At 45.2% G+C, this 13,601-nt stretch overlaps 1 protein-coding gene across 3 annotated transcripts in view; it reads left to right on the forward strand.

Moving 5' to 3' along the window:
• The first annotated feature begins 230 nt into the window (after window positions 1–230).
• Window positions 231–13,601, forward strand: part of GNG4 (G protein subunit gamma 4) — a 40,367-nt gene continuing 26,996 nt past the window's right edge. Inside the window, exons 1-2 of one of the 3 annotated variants that reach the window (XM_077289099.1) lie at window positions 231–369; window positions 544–648. The gene's annotated coding sequence lies outside the window, so the exon portion shown is untranslated. Of the gene's footprint in view, window positions 370–543; window positions 649–705; window positions 817–13,601 lie in introns of those variants that run through there. The other 2 variants (XM_077289100.1, XM_077289101.1) reach the window with 2 other exon arrangements.

The raw sequence follows: 13,601 nt of genomic DNA on the forward strand, positions 1-13,601 counted from the left end.
ATATACCTGGCAGGACCCCATACATCCTGCTGCCCCCAGTAATATACATACCTGGCAGGACCCCATACATCCTGCTGCCCCCAGTAATATATAATACCTGGCAGGACCCCCATACATCCTGCTGCCCCCGATAATATATACCTGGCAGGACCCCCACACACTCTAGGCTCGTCCCCTCCGTCACGCCTGCCGAGCCCGGGTGCTATTTGTGTGGTGGGCTGGATGAAGCGTGGGCGCACACAACAGCGCGTTTCTATAGTGAATCAATTAGCAGCAGAGAAGCCCCCGCCGGTGTCGGCACTGGCAGAGCAGCTCCCTGGCCACACTCCGCAGTCTGCACCGGCTACTGCCCCACTATGTTCCCGTCCGGTAAGTTGCGCGGCACACAGCCGCAGACAGGGAGACAATGGAGGCATGGCGGGTCCGGGGGCGTCATCCGTGCACTGTGGACACCACACAGCCCATGGCCGGCTCTCAGCCTAGCAGCGCGGTACTGCCGGCCTCACGGCTCGCACACGCTAACGCTCCTCGTGCTTTTTGCAGCTGGGTTCCCGGTGTCGCTTTATCACCAGCGTCAGTGTTAATTCAAGAACCGGGCAGCTGTGCATGAAGGAGGGCGGAATCCCAGCACACCCACGGTCAGCTGTGGTAAGTAATGGCAGTGTCATGGGCGTCCGCTCCTCTCCGTAGCCCGGGGCTGCTGCTAGCCGTGAGGTCACTCACACTCACCGCTCTACCGCCATATTTGTGAAGCCTGGGCCTGACAGAGTATAGCCACCAGTCAGCTCACTGCTTTCATCTTCCAACTGGTAGGAGGTAATTGAGAGCAGCACGGTGATTGGCTAATGCTCCACTTGGTCTTACTCTAGGCTGTGAGTGGCAGTAGGGGTTGGCCTGGTCCTAGGCCTGCTCATTTATCAGGGCTCTTCCATATGATCCTCCTCTTAAAGGGATTGTCCTGTGTTCACTGGTGATCGCTGGAGCTGGCACTGATTGTCAGATCAGGGGATACAAAATGGTGCAGCCGGTCGGACGCCGGATTGCTGCTGTATTCCGGCTCCATGCCCTCTACCACCTGATGCCATAGATACAATGTTTTTGCATTTTATTGCAATGTTGCTGCTGCCAAAAAAACGTAATCTTGGCGCTTTTTCGTATTAATTTATTTTATATCTGGGCCAAAGGGGGGGGGGGGGGGTGTGACTTGAACTTTTGTGTTTTTTTGTTTTGTTTTTTTCCTTTCATATTTTTATATCCCAATGACAGGCAAGGGAGTCAGCAGCAGACCCCAGGCGGTTCTGATGCACTGTTGGACATGTGGAATGACGCACCCCCTGCCGATCCATAGTAAATGCTGAGATTGACAATGGGATTTAGCAGGCTAACAACCGCAGGCAGAACTCTTCTCCATCCGCCACTGTTAAAGGCACATGATGGCTGAATAAGTCAGCCTACATGTGCTGGGAAAGGTGAGGGCTCAACGTGCCAGTCAGAGAGCCGCCATATGACGTACCAGTGCATCATATGTCTGTAAAGGGTTAACCTTTAATTTAGTTTTAATGGAGTAAAAGCGTGTGGGGTGTGATTTGAATTTTCTATATTTTGATAAGGATGTGTATTTCTCTTTTTATTTTTTTAGTTACCTTTGGGCTCATGCAGACTTCCATGGATGTCTGGCCGCAGTGCACCGACTGCTCGCAGCTCTCCTGGCCCAAATGTGACGGCTCCATGTATTTCGATGAGGCTGTCATGGTCAGGTCCGGAAAGCCACGGCCAGTCCATACATTAGCGGTCCATGTTCAGACCGATTTACAAAGATCCCCCAGTATAATTAGGTCAGAACCCTTGACCGGAAAATACAAAAATTACCACTTATGAAACAATGTGTTTGTTAAAAAAGTCATATAATTTTATTAAATATTCATAAAACACATATATGTTAATTAGAAAATCAACAAGAACAATCGACACTCCTCACAAATGTGTAAAGAGATTGAAGATCAATATTACCTATTGAGTGCAAAGTCCCAGTATTGAAGTCCAGTGTTTGTATGGGCGATTTGGCCGTGCCTCCCTCCACCCCAACGCACGTTTCGTTTCGTAATGCCTTCTTCAGGGGAGTGCACTCAATAGGTAATATTGATCTTCAATCTCTTTACACATTTGTGAGGAGTGTTCCTTGGTTGTTAGGATTAATATATATTCATCCGGTCATTTACATTTAGCACTTTCTCTTGGCGTACACTGCACGACTGTGATGATTTAAATAATCCAAATCAGGAATCATTTGATTTTTGTACCTATTGTTATCATTGACTAATATGGTGCGGCGCAGATCCATGTGGACATTTGTTACATTTTTTTAACAAGGTATGTGGATATTTCTGGCAGGCCTCCTTCACACGAGGCATCTTGTTAATTTTCTAATTAAAATATATGTGTTTTATGAATATTTAATAAAATTATATGACTTTTTTAACAAACAAATTGTTTCATAAGTGGTAATTTTTGTATTTTCCGGTCAAGGGTTCTGACCTGATTACACTGGTGGATTTTTTCTGATATATCTTCTGACCACAATTACGGTACTTAGTTTTGGACGTGGTTGTGATAATCACGATTTACAAAGATGTCTGCATGAGCCCTTAGATTTGAACCTGTGTTCAGCCCTCCTGAGTCAGTACTATGTAGGACCACCTTTCGCTGCAATTACTGCTGCAAGCCTTTTGGGCTAAGGCTATGTGCACACGTTACAGATTTTGATGCGGATCCGCAGTGTTTTTGGACACACGGAATTGCATCAAATCCGCAGTGTACTGCACTACCAGTGTTATTCTATGTGAAATGAAGAATTGGTGTGCACATGCTGCAGAAAAATCCACACAGATTTGAAGCATTTTATTTTCCGCAGCATGTCAATTTTTTTTTTGCGGATCTGCAGCGTTTCTGCTCCCATTGACTTCAATTGAGTCAGGCAAATCCGCCGCAAAACCGCAGGTGTAAAAAAAAAAGATCTGCAGATGTGTGTGACAGAAACGCTGCAGATTGGGAGGAGGGAAGTGTGCGGGCACAGTGTGGGCGGAGACTGTGTGTGTGTGCAGGTCTGAGTAAGCAGTCATTGTCTGATGGGACTACTGCTCCCATCCAGCTATGAATGCTCACAGTGACAGCTAGCCAATGATGGGAAAGTAGTCCCATCAGACAATGCATGTATTCAGTAGTAGAAAAAACATACAGCACATATACAGGACATACATTACAGACAGTACATACTCACCAATCACCTAGTCCCCGAAGCCCTCGATCACCTGTAATAAAAATAAAATAATAAACCAACCTATACTTACGTTTCCGCCGTGGTCCATTTAATAACGAGTGTCCCACGATGATCTCCCGTGTAGAAGAGTGACATTGGGTGATATCCATGCTCTACAGGGCCTCCGCGATGAACTAACAGGCAGAGGTAATCCTCCACAATGCATCCCTACGCTGCTGCAGGGAGAGAGGTTACCCGAGTTCACTCTCTCACCGGCAGCGCTGTGTGAGAAAATTCCCAAGCAGCATTGCAGTAAAGCGAGCCTGAACTCAGGTAACCTCTTCAGCGATGCACTGCAGGAGCCATTATCTCCTGTGAGCGCATCGTGGGAGGCCTATAGAGCAGTGATATCACCCGATGTCACTATTCTATAGGGGAGATCATCGTGGGACACTCGTTATTAATTGGACTACGGCGCAAAGGTAGTATACGGTTGGTTTATTATTATTTTTTGCAGGTGATCGATGGCTTCGGGGAATTAGGCTGTGGTTGTAAGTATAGTGAAATTAAGAATATTAAAATACTTTTTTCTGGCTGTGTCTTTAACTCTTTCACTACTATAGGATTAGTAATGGATAAGTGTCTTATTGATGCCTCTCCATTACTAACCGGGCTTAATGTCACCTTACAATCAAAGGTGATGTTAACCCCTTATTACCTCATATCCCACCGCTACAGGGCAGTAGGAAGAGAGAGACTAAGTGCCAGAATTGGCTCATCTTACAGATGCGCCATTTCTGGGGCGCTGGGAGCTGGTATTTGTTGCCAGGGGGTGGCCAATATCCATGGCCCCTCTCTAGCCTATGAATATCAGTCAGCAGCTGTCTGCGTAGTTTTTCTGGCTATTAATTATAGGGGGACCCCATGTCATTTTTTTTGGGGGGGAGGGGGTCCCCCATTTTAATAGCCAGTAAAGGCTAAATATACAGCTGTGGGCTGAGATTCATAGCCTGGGAAGCTCCATGAGTATTAACCCCTTCCCAGGCTAGAAACATCGGCCCCTAGCCATCAGCTTTCCCTCTCTGGCGCAGAAAATTGCGCTGGAGCACACGCCATTTTAAAAAAAATTAAAGATATTGCGTGCAGATTTTGTGTGTGTGTCTTTAACTATTTATGTACCATTTTTATTAGGTTCATTACTAAACATCAGCCTTGGTATTATCTATCTGTCTATTATATATTTATCTATCTATTATCTATCTCCCTATCTATCTATCTATCATCTATCTGTCTGTCTATATCTGTCTGCCTATCTATCTGTGTATGTAAACATTATTCTTCAATGTAGTATGTAAAATATGAGGTTGGACAAAGAAATTGCATCACAATTCTTTTTTTTTTTGTTAAATAATAGATCTTTATTTAGGTTACAAAAATGCATGAAAATCTGCACAAAAAATGCATAAAAATGCAAGGATTTTTACCTGCGTTTTCTGCCAAGAGATGCAGAAAATTCTGCAGACAAATCTGCAATGTGTGCATATACCCCATGGCTGGTTTCACACTTGCGTAGGGCAGAGTTGCGGAGGGCTGGGTAGTTCCTCTGTTAAGCCCCACCCACTTCTGCAAATTTTCCATTCAGCTACGCCTACATCTGCATGCGTTCTGTGTACCTATCTTTAACATTGGGTACGCGCAGGGCCGGCGTTTGGCACAGGCAGACGCCTGCGGTTTTACACCAGCGGATTCCTATTATGGAGCAGGTGTAAACCGCTGCGGAATCCGCACAAAGAATTGACATGCTGCAGATTAAACAGCGCTACGTTTCCACGTGTTTTTTTTCTGCAGCATGTGCACTGCAGATTTTGTTTTCGATAGGTTTACATGGTACTGTAAACTCAGGGAAAACTGCTGCGGATCCGCAGCGGCCAATCCACTACAGATTCGCAGCAAAATCCGCAACGTGTGCACATAGCCTAACAGTTGTTCTGTGGACAGATTCTGCCACCTGAGCTGTGGATCTCTTCAGCCCCTCAACAGTGACCATGGGTCTCTTGGCTGTTTCTCTAGTGCTCTTCTTGCTCAGGATGTCAGTTTAGATAGACGGCTACGTCTTGGTAGGTTTGCAGTTGTTCTACACTTCTTCCATCTTTGGATGATTGATTGAACAGTGCTGTGTGAGATGTTCAGATCTTGCGCTATTTTTAATTTATTAAAACATGAAACGTACATATTAATGACCAGGTTATGTAAAACAAAAATCATGAGGGTACAATCAGGGTCACTAGAATATAAGTAACAGCAAAATACCTAGAAATATATTGAGTAGTCAAATAAATACGTTATTGACTGGAATGTCCAAGGTTATAAAAAAGCTTGAAGAGGAAACAATATCTAAAGATGAGATAGGCTATTTTTTTTCTACTTTAACCATGCTTTACTCTTCACAACTTTATCCCTGCCCTGTCTGGTGCGTTCCTTGGTTTTCATGATGCTGTTTGATCAAACTTGTGAAGCCTTCACAGATTGCTATAGTTACGGTATACTGAGGATATATTGCACACAGGTGAACTCCATGTACTAATTATATGAGTTCTGGTGGCAAATGAGTTCTTATGATTTTTTTTACACGTATCAGACTACAGGGGCTGAATACAAATGCACTTCACAATTTTAAGATTTATATCTTTAAAATAATTAGAGAACCTTTAGGTTGTAATTTTCATATTTTCGCTGCGTCACAAACTCAGGGTCTTACAGTTCCAGCAAAGTGGATGGAATTTCTAGAACTGTCATGCCCACTTGTATTTGCTCAGCGGTGCATGCTTCAAATCTGCAACTTGCGGATACGCTGAGTTTTATGTGAAGATTTTTTTTTCCCATAGACTTGCAATAAATGCGGAAAATCTACAGGGAAAAAAACAGCAGAAAAGCATCAAAAACGAAAGTGACCTACACATGACTGTACTAATAAAATTTAGTCAAAGCCAAATACCAGAAGTATCAAAAACAAAGCAGCTTTGTTTAAAACATGACACACCAACAAGAGACCAACTGCAGCGTCAAAACCGCAATGAAAAGCGTGTAAAAATCGTACGCAACCTAATTAACCCCTTTCTGCCATTAGACATACTGTTCCCTCCATGTGACCAGGGCTCTAATTCCCATGGACGGAATAGTACGTCTAACGCGATCAGGTGCGCTCACGGGGGGAGCGCGGCCGGGTGTCAGCTGACATCCGGCACTATGTGTCAGAAGCGGTCACGGACCGCTCCTGGCACATTAAGGCCGGCGTCACACATGCGAGTTTTACGGACGTAAGAGCGCAGAAACTACCTCCGTAAAACTCGCATAACATACGGCACAATTATTCTCAATGGGGCTGCTCCTATCAGCCGTATATTACGGATCCGTAATATACGGCATTCTACGGCCGTACAAAATCGCAGCATGCTGCGTTTGTCAGCGTATTGCGCAAAAAAATCGCCAATGAAAGTCTATGGGGGCGAGAAAAATACGGATTCCACACGGACCAGCAGTGTGACTTGCGAGAAATACGCAGCTTTGTTAGTGAAAAGTCGGTAATTCAATTGCCGGCTTTTCATTTCTCCTGCACAAACCCGACAGGATATGAGACATGGTTTACATATAGTAAACCATCTCATATCCCCATTTTTTTTGCATATTCCACACTACTAATGTTAGTAGTGTGTATGTGCAAAATTTCAGCGCTGTAGCTGCTAAAATAAAGGGTTAAATGGCGGAAAAAATTGGCGTGGGCTCCCGCACAATTTTCTCCGCCAGAATGGTAAAGCCAGTGACTGAGGGCAGATATTAATAGCCAGGAGAGGGTCCATGGTTATTGGCCCCCCCTGGCTAAAAACATCTGCCCCCAGCCACCCCAGAAAAGGCACATCTGGAAGATGTGCCTATTCTGGCACTTGGCCACTCTCTTCCCACTCCCTGTAGCGGTGGGATATGGGGTAATGAAGGGTTAATGCCACCTTGCTATTGTAAGGTGACATTAAGCCAGATTAATAATGGAGAGGCGTCAATTATGACACCTATCCATTATTAATCCAATTGTTTGAAAGGGTTAAAAAACACACACACACATGATTTAAAAGTATTTTAATGAAATAAACACCGGTTGTTTTAATAATTTATTGCTCGCTCAATCCATTTGCAGGCCCTCGCTTGGCAAAATAATAATAATCTTCCAGATGTGCCTTTTCTGGGGTGGCTGGGGGCAGATGTTTTTAGCCACGGGGGGGCCAATAACCATGGACGCTCTCCTGGCTATTAATATCTGCCCTCAGTCACTGGCTTTACCACTCTGGCGGAGAAAATTGCGCGGGAGCCCACGCCAATTTTTTCCGCCATTTAACCCTTTATTTTAGCAGCTACAGCGCCCAAATTTTGCATACACACACTACTAACATTAGTAGCGTGGAATATGCAAAAAAAATGGGGATATGAGATGGTTTACTGTATGTAAACCATGTCTCATATCCTGTCGGGTTTGTGCAGGAGAAATGAAAAGCCGGCAATTGAATTACCGGCTGTTCACAGATATCGCGCTGAATGAAATCTAAATACAGAATATATATACGGTATATATGTGTCTCAATGACATATATATATATATATATATATATATATATATATATATATATATATATATATATATATACTGTATATATGTTTTCCCGAACATTTGAGCACATAAATCCATTAGATGTCGGTTTTGCAAGCCTGCGCGAAAATCTCGCAGTACGGATGCCATACGGAGGATGCCATGCGCAAAATACGCTGACACACCCTGACTATGGATCAATATTTTGGGAACATTTCTCCGTATTACGGCCGTAGTACGGACGTATAATACGTGGCGTATTGTCTTACGCCAATTGTGACGCCGGCCTAACCCCGGAACACTGTGATCAAACATGATCGCAGCATTCCGGCAGCATAGGGAAGCATTGCGCAGGGAGGGGGCTCCCTGCATGCTTCCCTGAGACCCTCGGAGCAACGCGATGTGATCGTGTTGCTCCGAGCATCTCCTCCGTCCTCCTCCCTGCAGGCCCCGGATCCAAGATGGCCGCGGGGCTCCTTCCGGGTCCTGCAGGGAGGTGGCTTGCAAGCGCCTGCTAAGGCCATGTGCACACGTTCAGTATTTTTCGCGTTTTTTTCGCGTTTTTTCGCTATAAAAACGTGATAAAAACGCGAACAAAACGCTAACATATGCCTCCTATTATTTTCAGTGTATTCCGCATTTTTTGTGCAAATGTAGCCTTTTTTTTCCGAAAAAAAAGCAACATGTTCATTAAAATGCGGAATTGCAGGGGATTCCGCACACCTAGGAGTCCATTGATCTGCTTACTTCCCGCACGGGGCTGTGCACACCATGCGGGAAGTAAGCAGATTATGTGCGGTTGGTACCCAGGGTGGAGGAGAGGAGACTCTCCTCTACAGACTGGGCACCATATAAGTGGTCAAAAAATAAGAATTAAAATAAAAAATAGTCCTATACTCACCCTCGATGTCTTCCCGCCTCTCAGCTGCATGCTGCTGCTTCGGTACCTGTAGCTGGTGTGCGGTGAAGGACCTGCCGATGACGTCACTGTCTTGTGATTGGTCGTGAGCGGTCATGTGACCGCTCACGTGACCGCGACGTCATGGAAGGTCCTGCGCGCACACACCATCTATACGGAACGGATGCCGGTGAGGAGATCAGCTGTCTGCGGGTGAGTATAAGCATTTTTTTTTTTTTTTTTTTTATTTTTAAACATTCTATCTTTTACTATAGATGCTGCAAAAGCAGCATCTATAGTAAAAAGTTGGTCACACTTGTCAAACGCTATGTTTGACAAGTGTGACCAACCTGTCAGTCAGTTTTCCAAGCGATGCTACAGATCGCTTGGAAAACTTTAGCATTCTGCAAGCTAATTACGCTTGCAGAATGCTAAAAAAACGCGAAAAAACCGGAAAAAAAACGCAAAAAAAAAAATGCGGATTTCTTGCAGAAAATTTCCGGTTTTCTTCAGGAAATTTCTGCAAGAAATCCGGACGTGTGCACATACCCTGAGAGCAAGCTCCTGAAAGCCTCCTGCAGTGCCTGTCAGATCGCTGATCGGACACAGTGCATTGCAAAGTGTCAGATCAGCAATCTGACACTATAAGGCTACTTTCACACTAGCGTCGGGAAAGACCCGTCGCTGTGCGTCGGCCCGACGTTCCCGACGCTAGCGTGGTCTCCGCCGCACAACGGGGGCAGCGGATGTATTTTTCCAACGCATCCGCTGCCCCATTGTGAGGTGCGGGGAAGTGCGGGGAGGTGGGGGCGGAGTTCCGGCCGCGCATGCGCGGTCGGAAAAAGCGGACCGTCGAGAGCAAAAAACGTTACATGTAACGTTTTTTTCTCCCGACGGTCCGCTACCACACGCCCAAGCATCGCAAAACGGACGCGACGTTTGGCAATGCGTCGCAAATGCGTCGCTAATGTTAGTCTATGACGAAAAAACGTATCCAGCAAGAACTTTTGCTGGATGCGTATTTTCGGCAAAACGACGCATTTGCGACGAATTGCAGTTAACGCTAGTGTGAAAGTAGCCTAACACGATGTCCCACACTTTGACAAAGTAAAAAAGTTAAAAAAATAATTACGTGTAAAAAAAAAAAAAAAAAAAAAAAACCTAAATAAATAAAAAAAGTATTGTTCCAATAAATACATTTCTTTATGTAAATAGAAAAACACATTAAAAGTACACATATTTAGTATATCCGCGTCCGTAACGACCCGACCTATAAAACTGTTCCATTAGTTAACCCCTTCAGTGAACACTGTAAAAAAAAGAAAAAAAATAGGCAAAAAACAATGCTTTATCATCATACCGCCGAATAAAAAAGTGGAATAACACGCGATCAAAAAGATGGATATAAATAAACATTGTACCACCAAAAACGTCATCTTGTCCCGCAAAAAACGAGCCACCATACAGTGTCATCAGCGAAAAAATAATTTATAGCCCTCAGAATAAAGCTATGCAAAAATTATTTTTTCTATAAAATAGTTTTTATTGTATAAAAGCGCCAAAACATAAAAAAAATATAAATGAGGTATCGCTGTAATCATACTGACCCAAAGAATAAAACTGCTTTATCAATTTTACCAAACGCGGAACGGTATAAACGCCCCCCCCCCCCCCCCCCCCCAAAAAAAAAAGAAATTCACGAATTGTGATCAAAAAATGTCATGTGCCCGAAAATTATACCAATAAAAACGTCAACTCGTCCCGCAAAAAGCAAGACCTCACATGACTCTGTTGACCAAAATATGGAAAAATTATAGCTCTCAGAATATGGTAACGCAAAAAATATTTTTTGCAATAAAAAGCGTCTTTTAGTGTGTGACAGCTGCCAAACATAAAAACCCGCTCTAAAAATCCGCTATAAATAGTAAATCAAACCCCCCATTATCACTGCCTTAGTTAGGGAAAAATAATACAATAAAAAATTTATTTCCATTTTCCCATTAGGGTTAGGGTTGGGGCTAAAGTTAGGGATAGGGTTGGGGCTAAGGTTAGGGTTAGAGTTGGGGCTAAAGTTAAGGTTGGGGCTAGAGTTGGGGTTAGGGTTTGGATTACTTTTACGGTTGGGTTAGGGGTGTGTTAGGGGTATGGTTAGGGTTGGAATTAGGGTTAGGGGTGTGTTGGGGTTGGGATTAGGGTTAGGGGTGTGGTTAGGGTTGGGATTAGGGGTGTGTTGGGGTTAGGGGTGTGGTTAGGGTTGGGATTAGGCTTAGGGGTGTGTTGGGGTTAGGGTTGGAGTTAGAATTGGGAGGTTTCCACTGTTTAGGCACACCAGGGGCTCTGCAAACGCAACATGACGTCCGATCTCAATCCATACAATTGTACGTTGAAAAAGTAAAACGGTGCTCCTTCCCTTCTGAGCTCTGCCATGCGCCCAAACAGTGGTTTACTCTCACATATGGGGTATCAGCTTACTCAGGACAAATTGGACAATAACTTTTGGGGTAAAATTTCTCCTGTCACCCATGGAAAAATACAAAACTGGGGGCTACAAAATAATTTTTGTGGAAAAAAAAAGATTTTTTTAGTTTCACGGCTCTGCGTTATAAACGTTAGTGAAACACTTGGGGGTTCAAAGTGATCAACACACATCTAGATAAGTTCCTTGGGGGGTCTAGTTTCCAAAATGGGGTCACTTGTCGGGGGTTTCTACTGTTTAGGTGCATCAGGGGCTCTGCAAACGCAACGTGATTCCCACAGACCATTCCATCAAAGTCTGCATTCCAAAACGCCACTCCTTCCCTTCCGAGCTCTATCATGCGCCCAAACAGTAGTTTTCTCTTTCCCCCCATGACGGCACCACGGAGAGAGAGAGAAATCCGCCCCCAAGGACAGGAAACCTACAGGTGAAAAAGGCGGTACCTCTCTCCCACATCAGTTGGTTACCTGTACCTGAGAGTCTTCGTGGGATGCCGGGGGCCTATCCAGTACCGTGTCAGGCAGTGGGGCTCCCTTGAGGGTGAGTGGGCGGACCTTGAGGGTGAGTGGGGAGAGGCAGTGAAGGAGGAAAAAGTCTGCCTCTCCCAAGAGAAAAAGAAAAAAAAAAACAATCAAACAACCCTTTTTTTTCCCCCATAAGTGGCGGGTTCGCTTCAAAGGGGTCCTCCGCAGCAGCCGCACTGCGTTCATGCGGCACAGGTCTCCACCACCGGAGGCACCTGAAACCGGGGGAGGGGTAGACGCCGGCACTGCGCGCAGCAGTAGTGGCAGTAGGAGGTTGGCGGCAGCCTCAGTATCCACGCGGCGCTGATCTGCTATACAAGCCTGCAGATATGCAGGACTGGGGAATAGCTGAGACGCCGACAATCGCGTGTGCGTGCATTACCCTCTAGAGAAACGAGCGGCGGGACACTTCCGGGTTCGCAGTGCGCGAACCATAATTTCCGGCGGGGGCACGCCGTGTTTCCGGAGGCGCCAATAAGGAAGGAGCTGGACTATTTAAAACACCTTGAAGGGGGTCAAACATCTATAGTCACGATGAGTGACCATGAGCAGCAGGTTGTGCAGGAGGCTCTACAACAATCCCCTAAACAAATGCAGATGCAGCGGCAGAAACACCAGCAGCGCCAGCATCCACAGCGCAGAGGAAAACCTCTTCCCAGCTGCGCAGCAGCAGTGGCCACTCAGGATCTCAGCGCAGTCGAAGCTCCACCAAGACATCTTGGCCAGAAGTGGATCCAGTTGTGGACATAATCCCTAGGCTTGAGACGGTACGTCTCTTTTCGGCAGGAGGGTGAGTGATCTCCGCGAAAGTCCGTTTTTTAATGAGGGGTTGTTATCTTTTCTTTTCTAGGGAGGAAATGTGTAACAAAATCTAAGAACAGAGCATGCGCTATATGCAAGGAAGAGCTACCCACTCCATGGGAGAAAAAGCTTTGCGGCGCGTGCATAGAACAAACAATTCAGGAAGAATCCCCAAATTTTTCCTTAGCCCTTAAAACGCTGATAAAAAGTCAGGTAGAAGACGCCCTTAAAGCCATTAGAACCTCAAAGGAAAAACGTAAATCCAGACATAAGTCTCTGGAATCTAGCGTTAGTGAGTCAGAAAGTGAAATGTCTGACTAGTAAATCATCATCTTCTGAGTCTTCTTCATCATCCTCAGAGGGGGGGTCGTAGCTGCTTCCCAATTGAAGAAACAGATGCCCTTGTAAAAGCCGTCAGGGCAACTATGGGACTGGTAGATGAATGACCTAAAAAAACTGCCCAAGATCTAATGTTCAGTGGCCTAGAACAGAAAAAACGGAGGGTTTTTCCCGATAAATGAAAAAATTCACTCCCTAATTAAAAGGGAATGGAAAAAAACAAATAAAAAGGTCCTCCTAACTTCTAAAAGGAAGTATCCTTTTGATGACCCTGCCTGCTCCCTATGGAACAAGTCACCAAAGTTAGACATGGCTATAGCAAAGGCCTCTGAAAAATTTGCCCTGCCCTTTGAAGACATGGGGACTTTCAAAGATCGTATGGATAAGAAAGCGGAAACTTTTTTAAAGAGCGCATGGGAAGCGGCAGGGGGAGGATTGAAACCAGCCATAGCAGCCACATGTACTGCCCGAGCCTTAATAGTGTGGTTGGATCACTTAGATTCCCAACTAAAAGAGAAGGTCTCCAGAGAATCAATTGAAAAATCAGTTTCAGTAATGAAAGGAGCAGCAGCTTTCCTGGCGGATGCATCAGTAGATTCGGCTAGATTGGCAACCAGGCCCTCCTCCTTCTCAAATGCTGCAAGACGAGCCTTGTGGCTCAAATGTTGGCC

Source organism: Ranitomeya variabilis, chromosome 2 (genome assembly GCF_051348905.1).
Source record: "Ranitomeya variabilis isolate aRanVar5 chromosome 2, aRanVar5.hap1, whole genome shotgun sequence".
NCBI lineage: Eukaryota > Metazoa > Chordata > Amphibia > Anura > Dendrobatidae > Ranitomeya > Ranitomeya variabilis.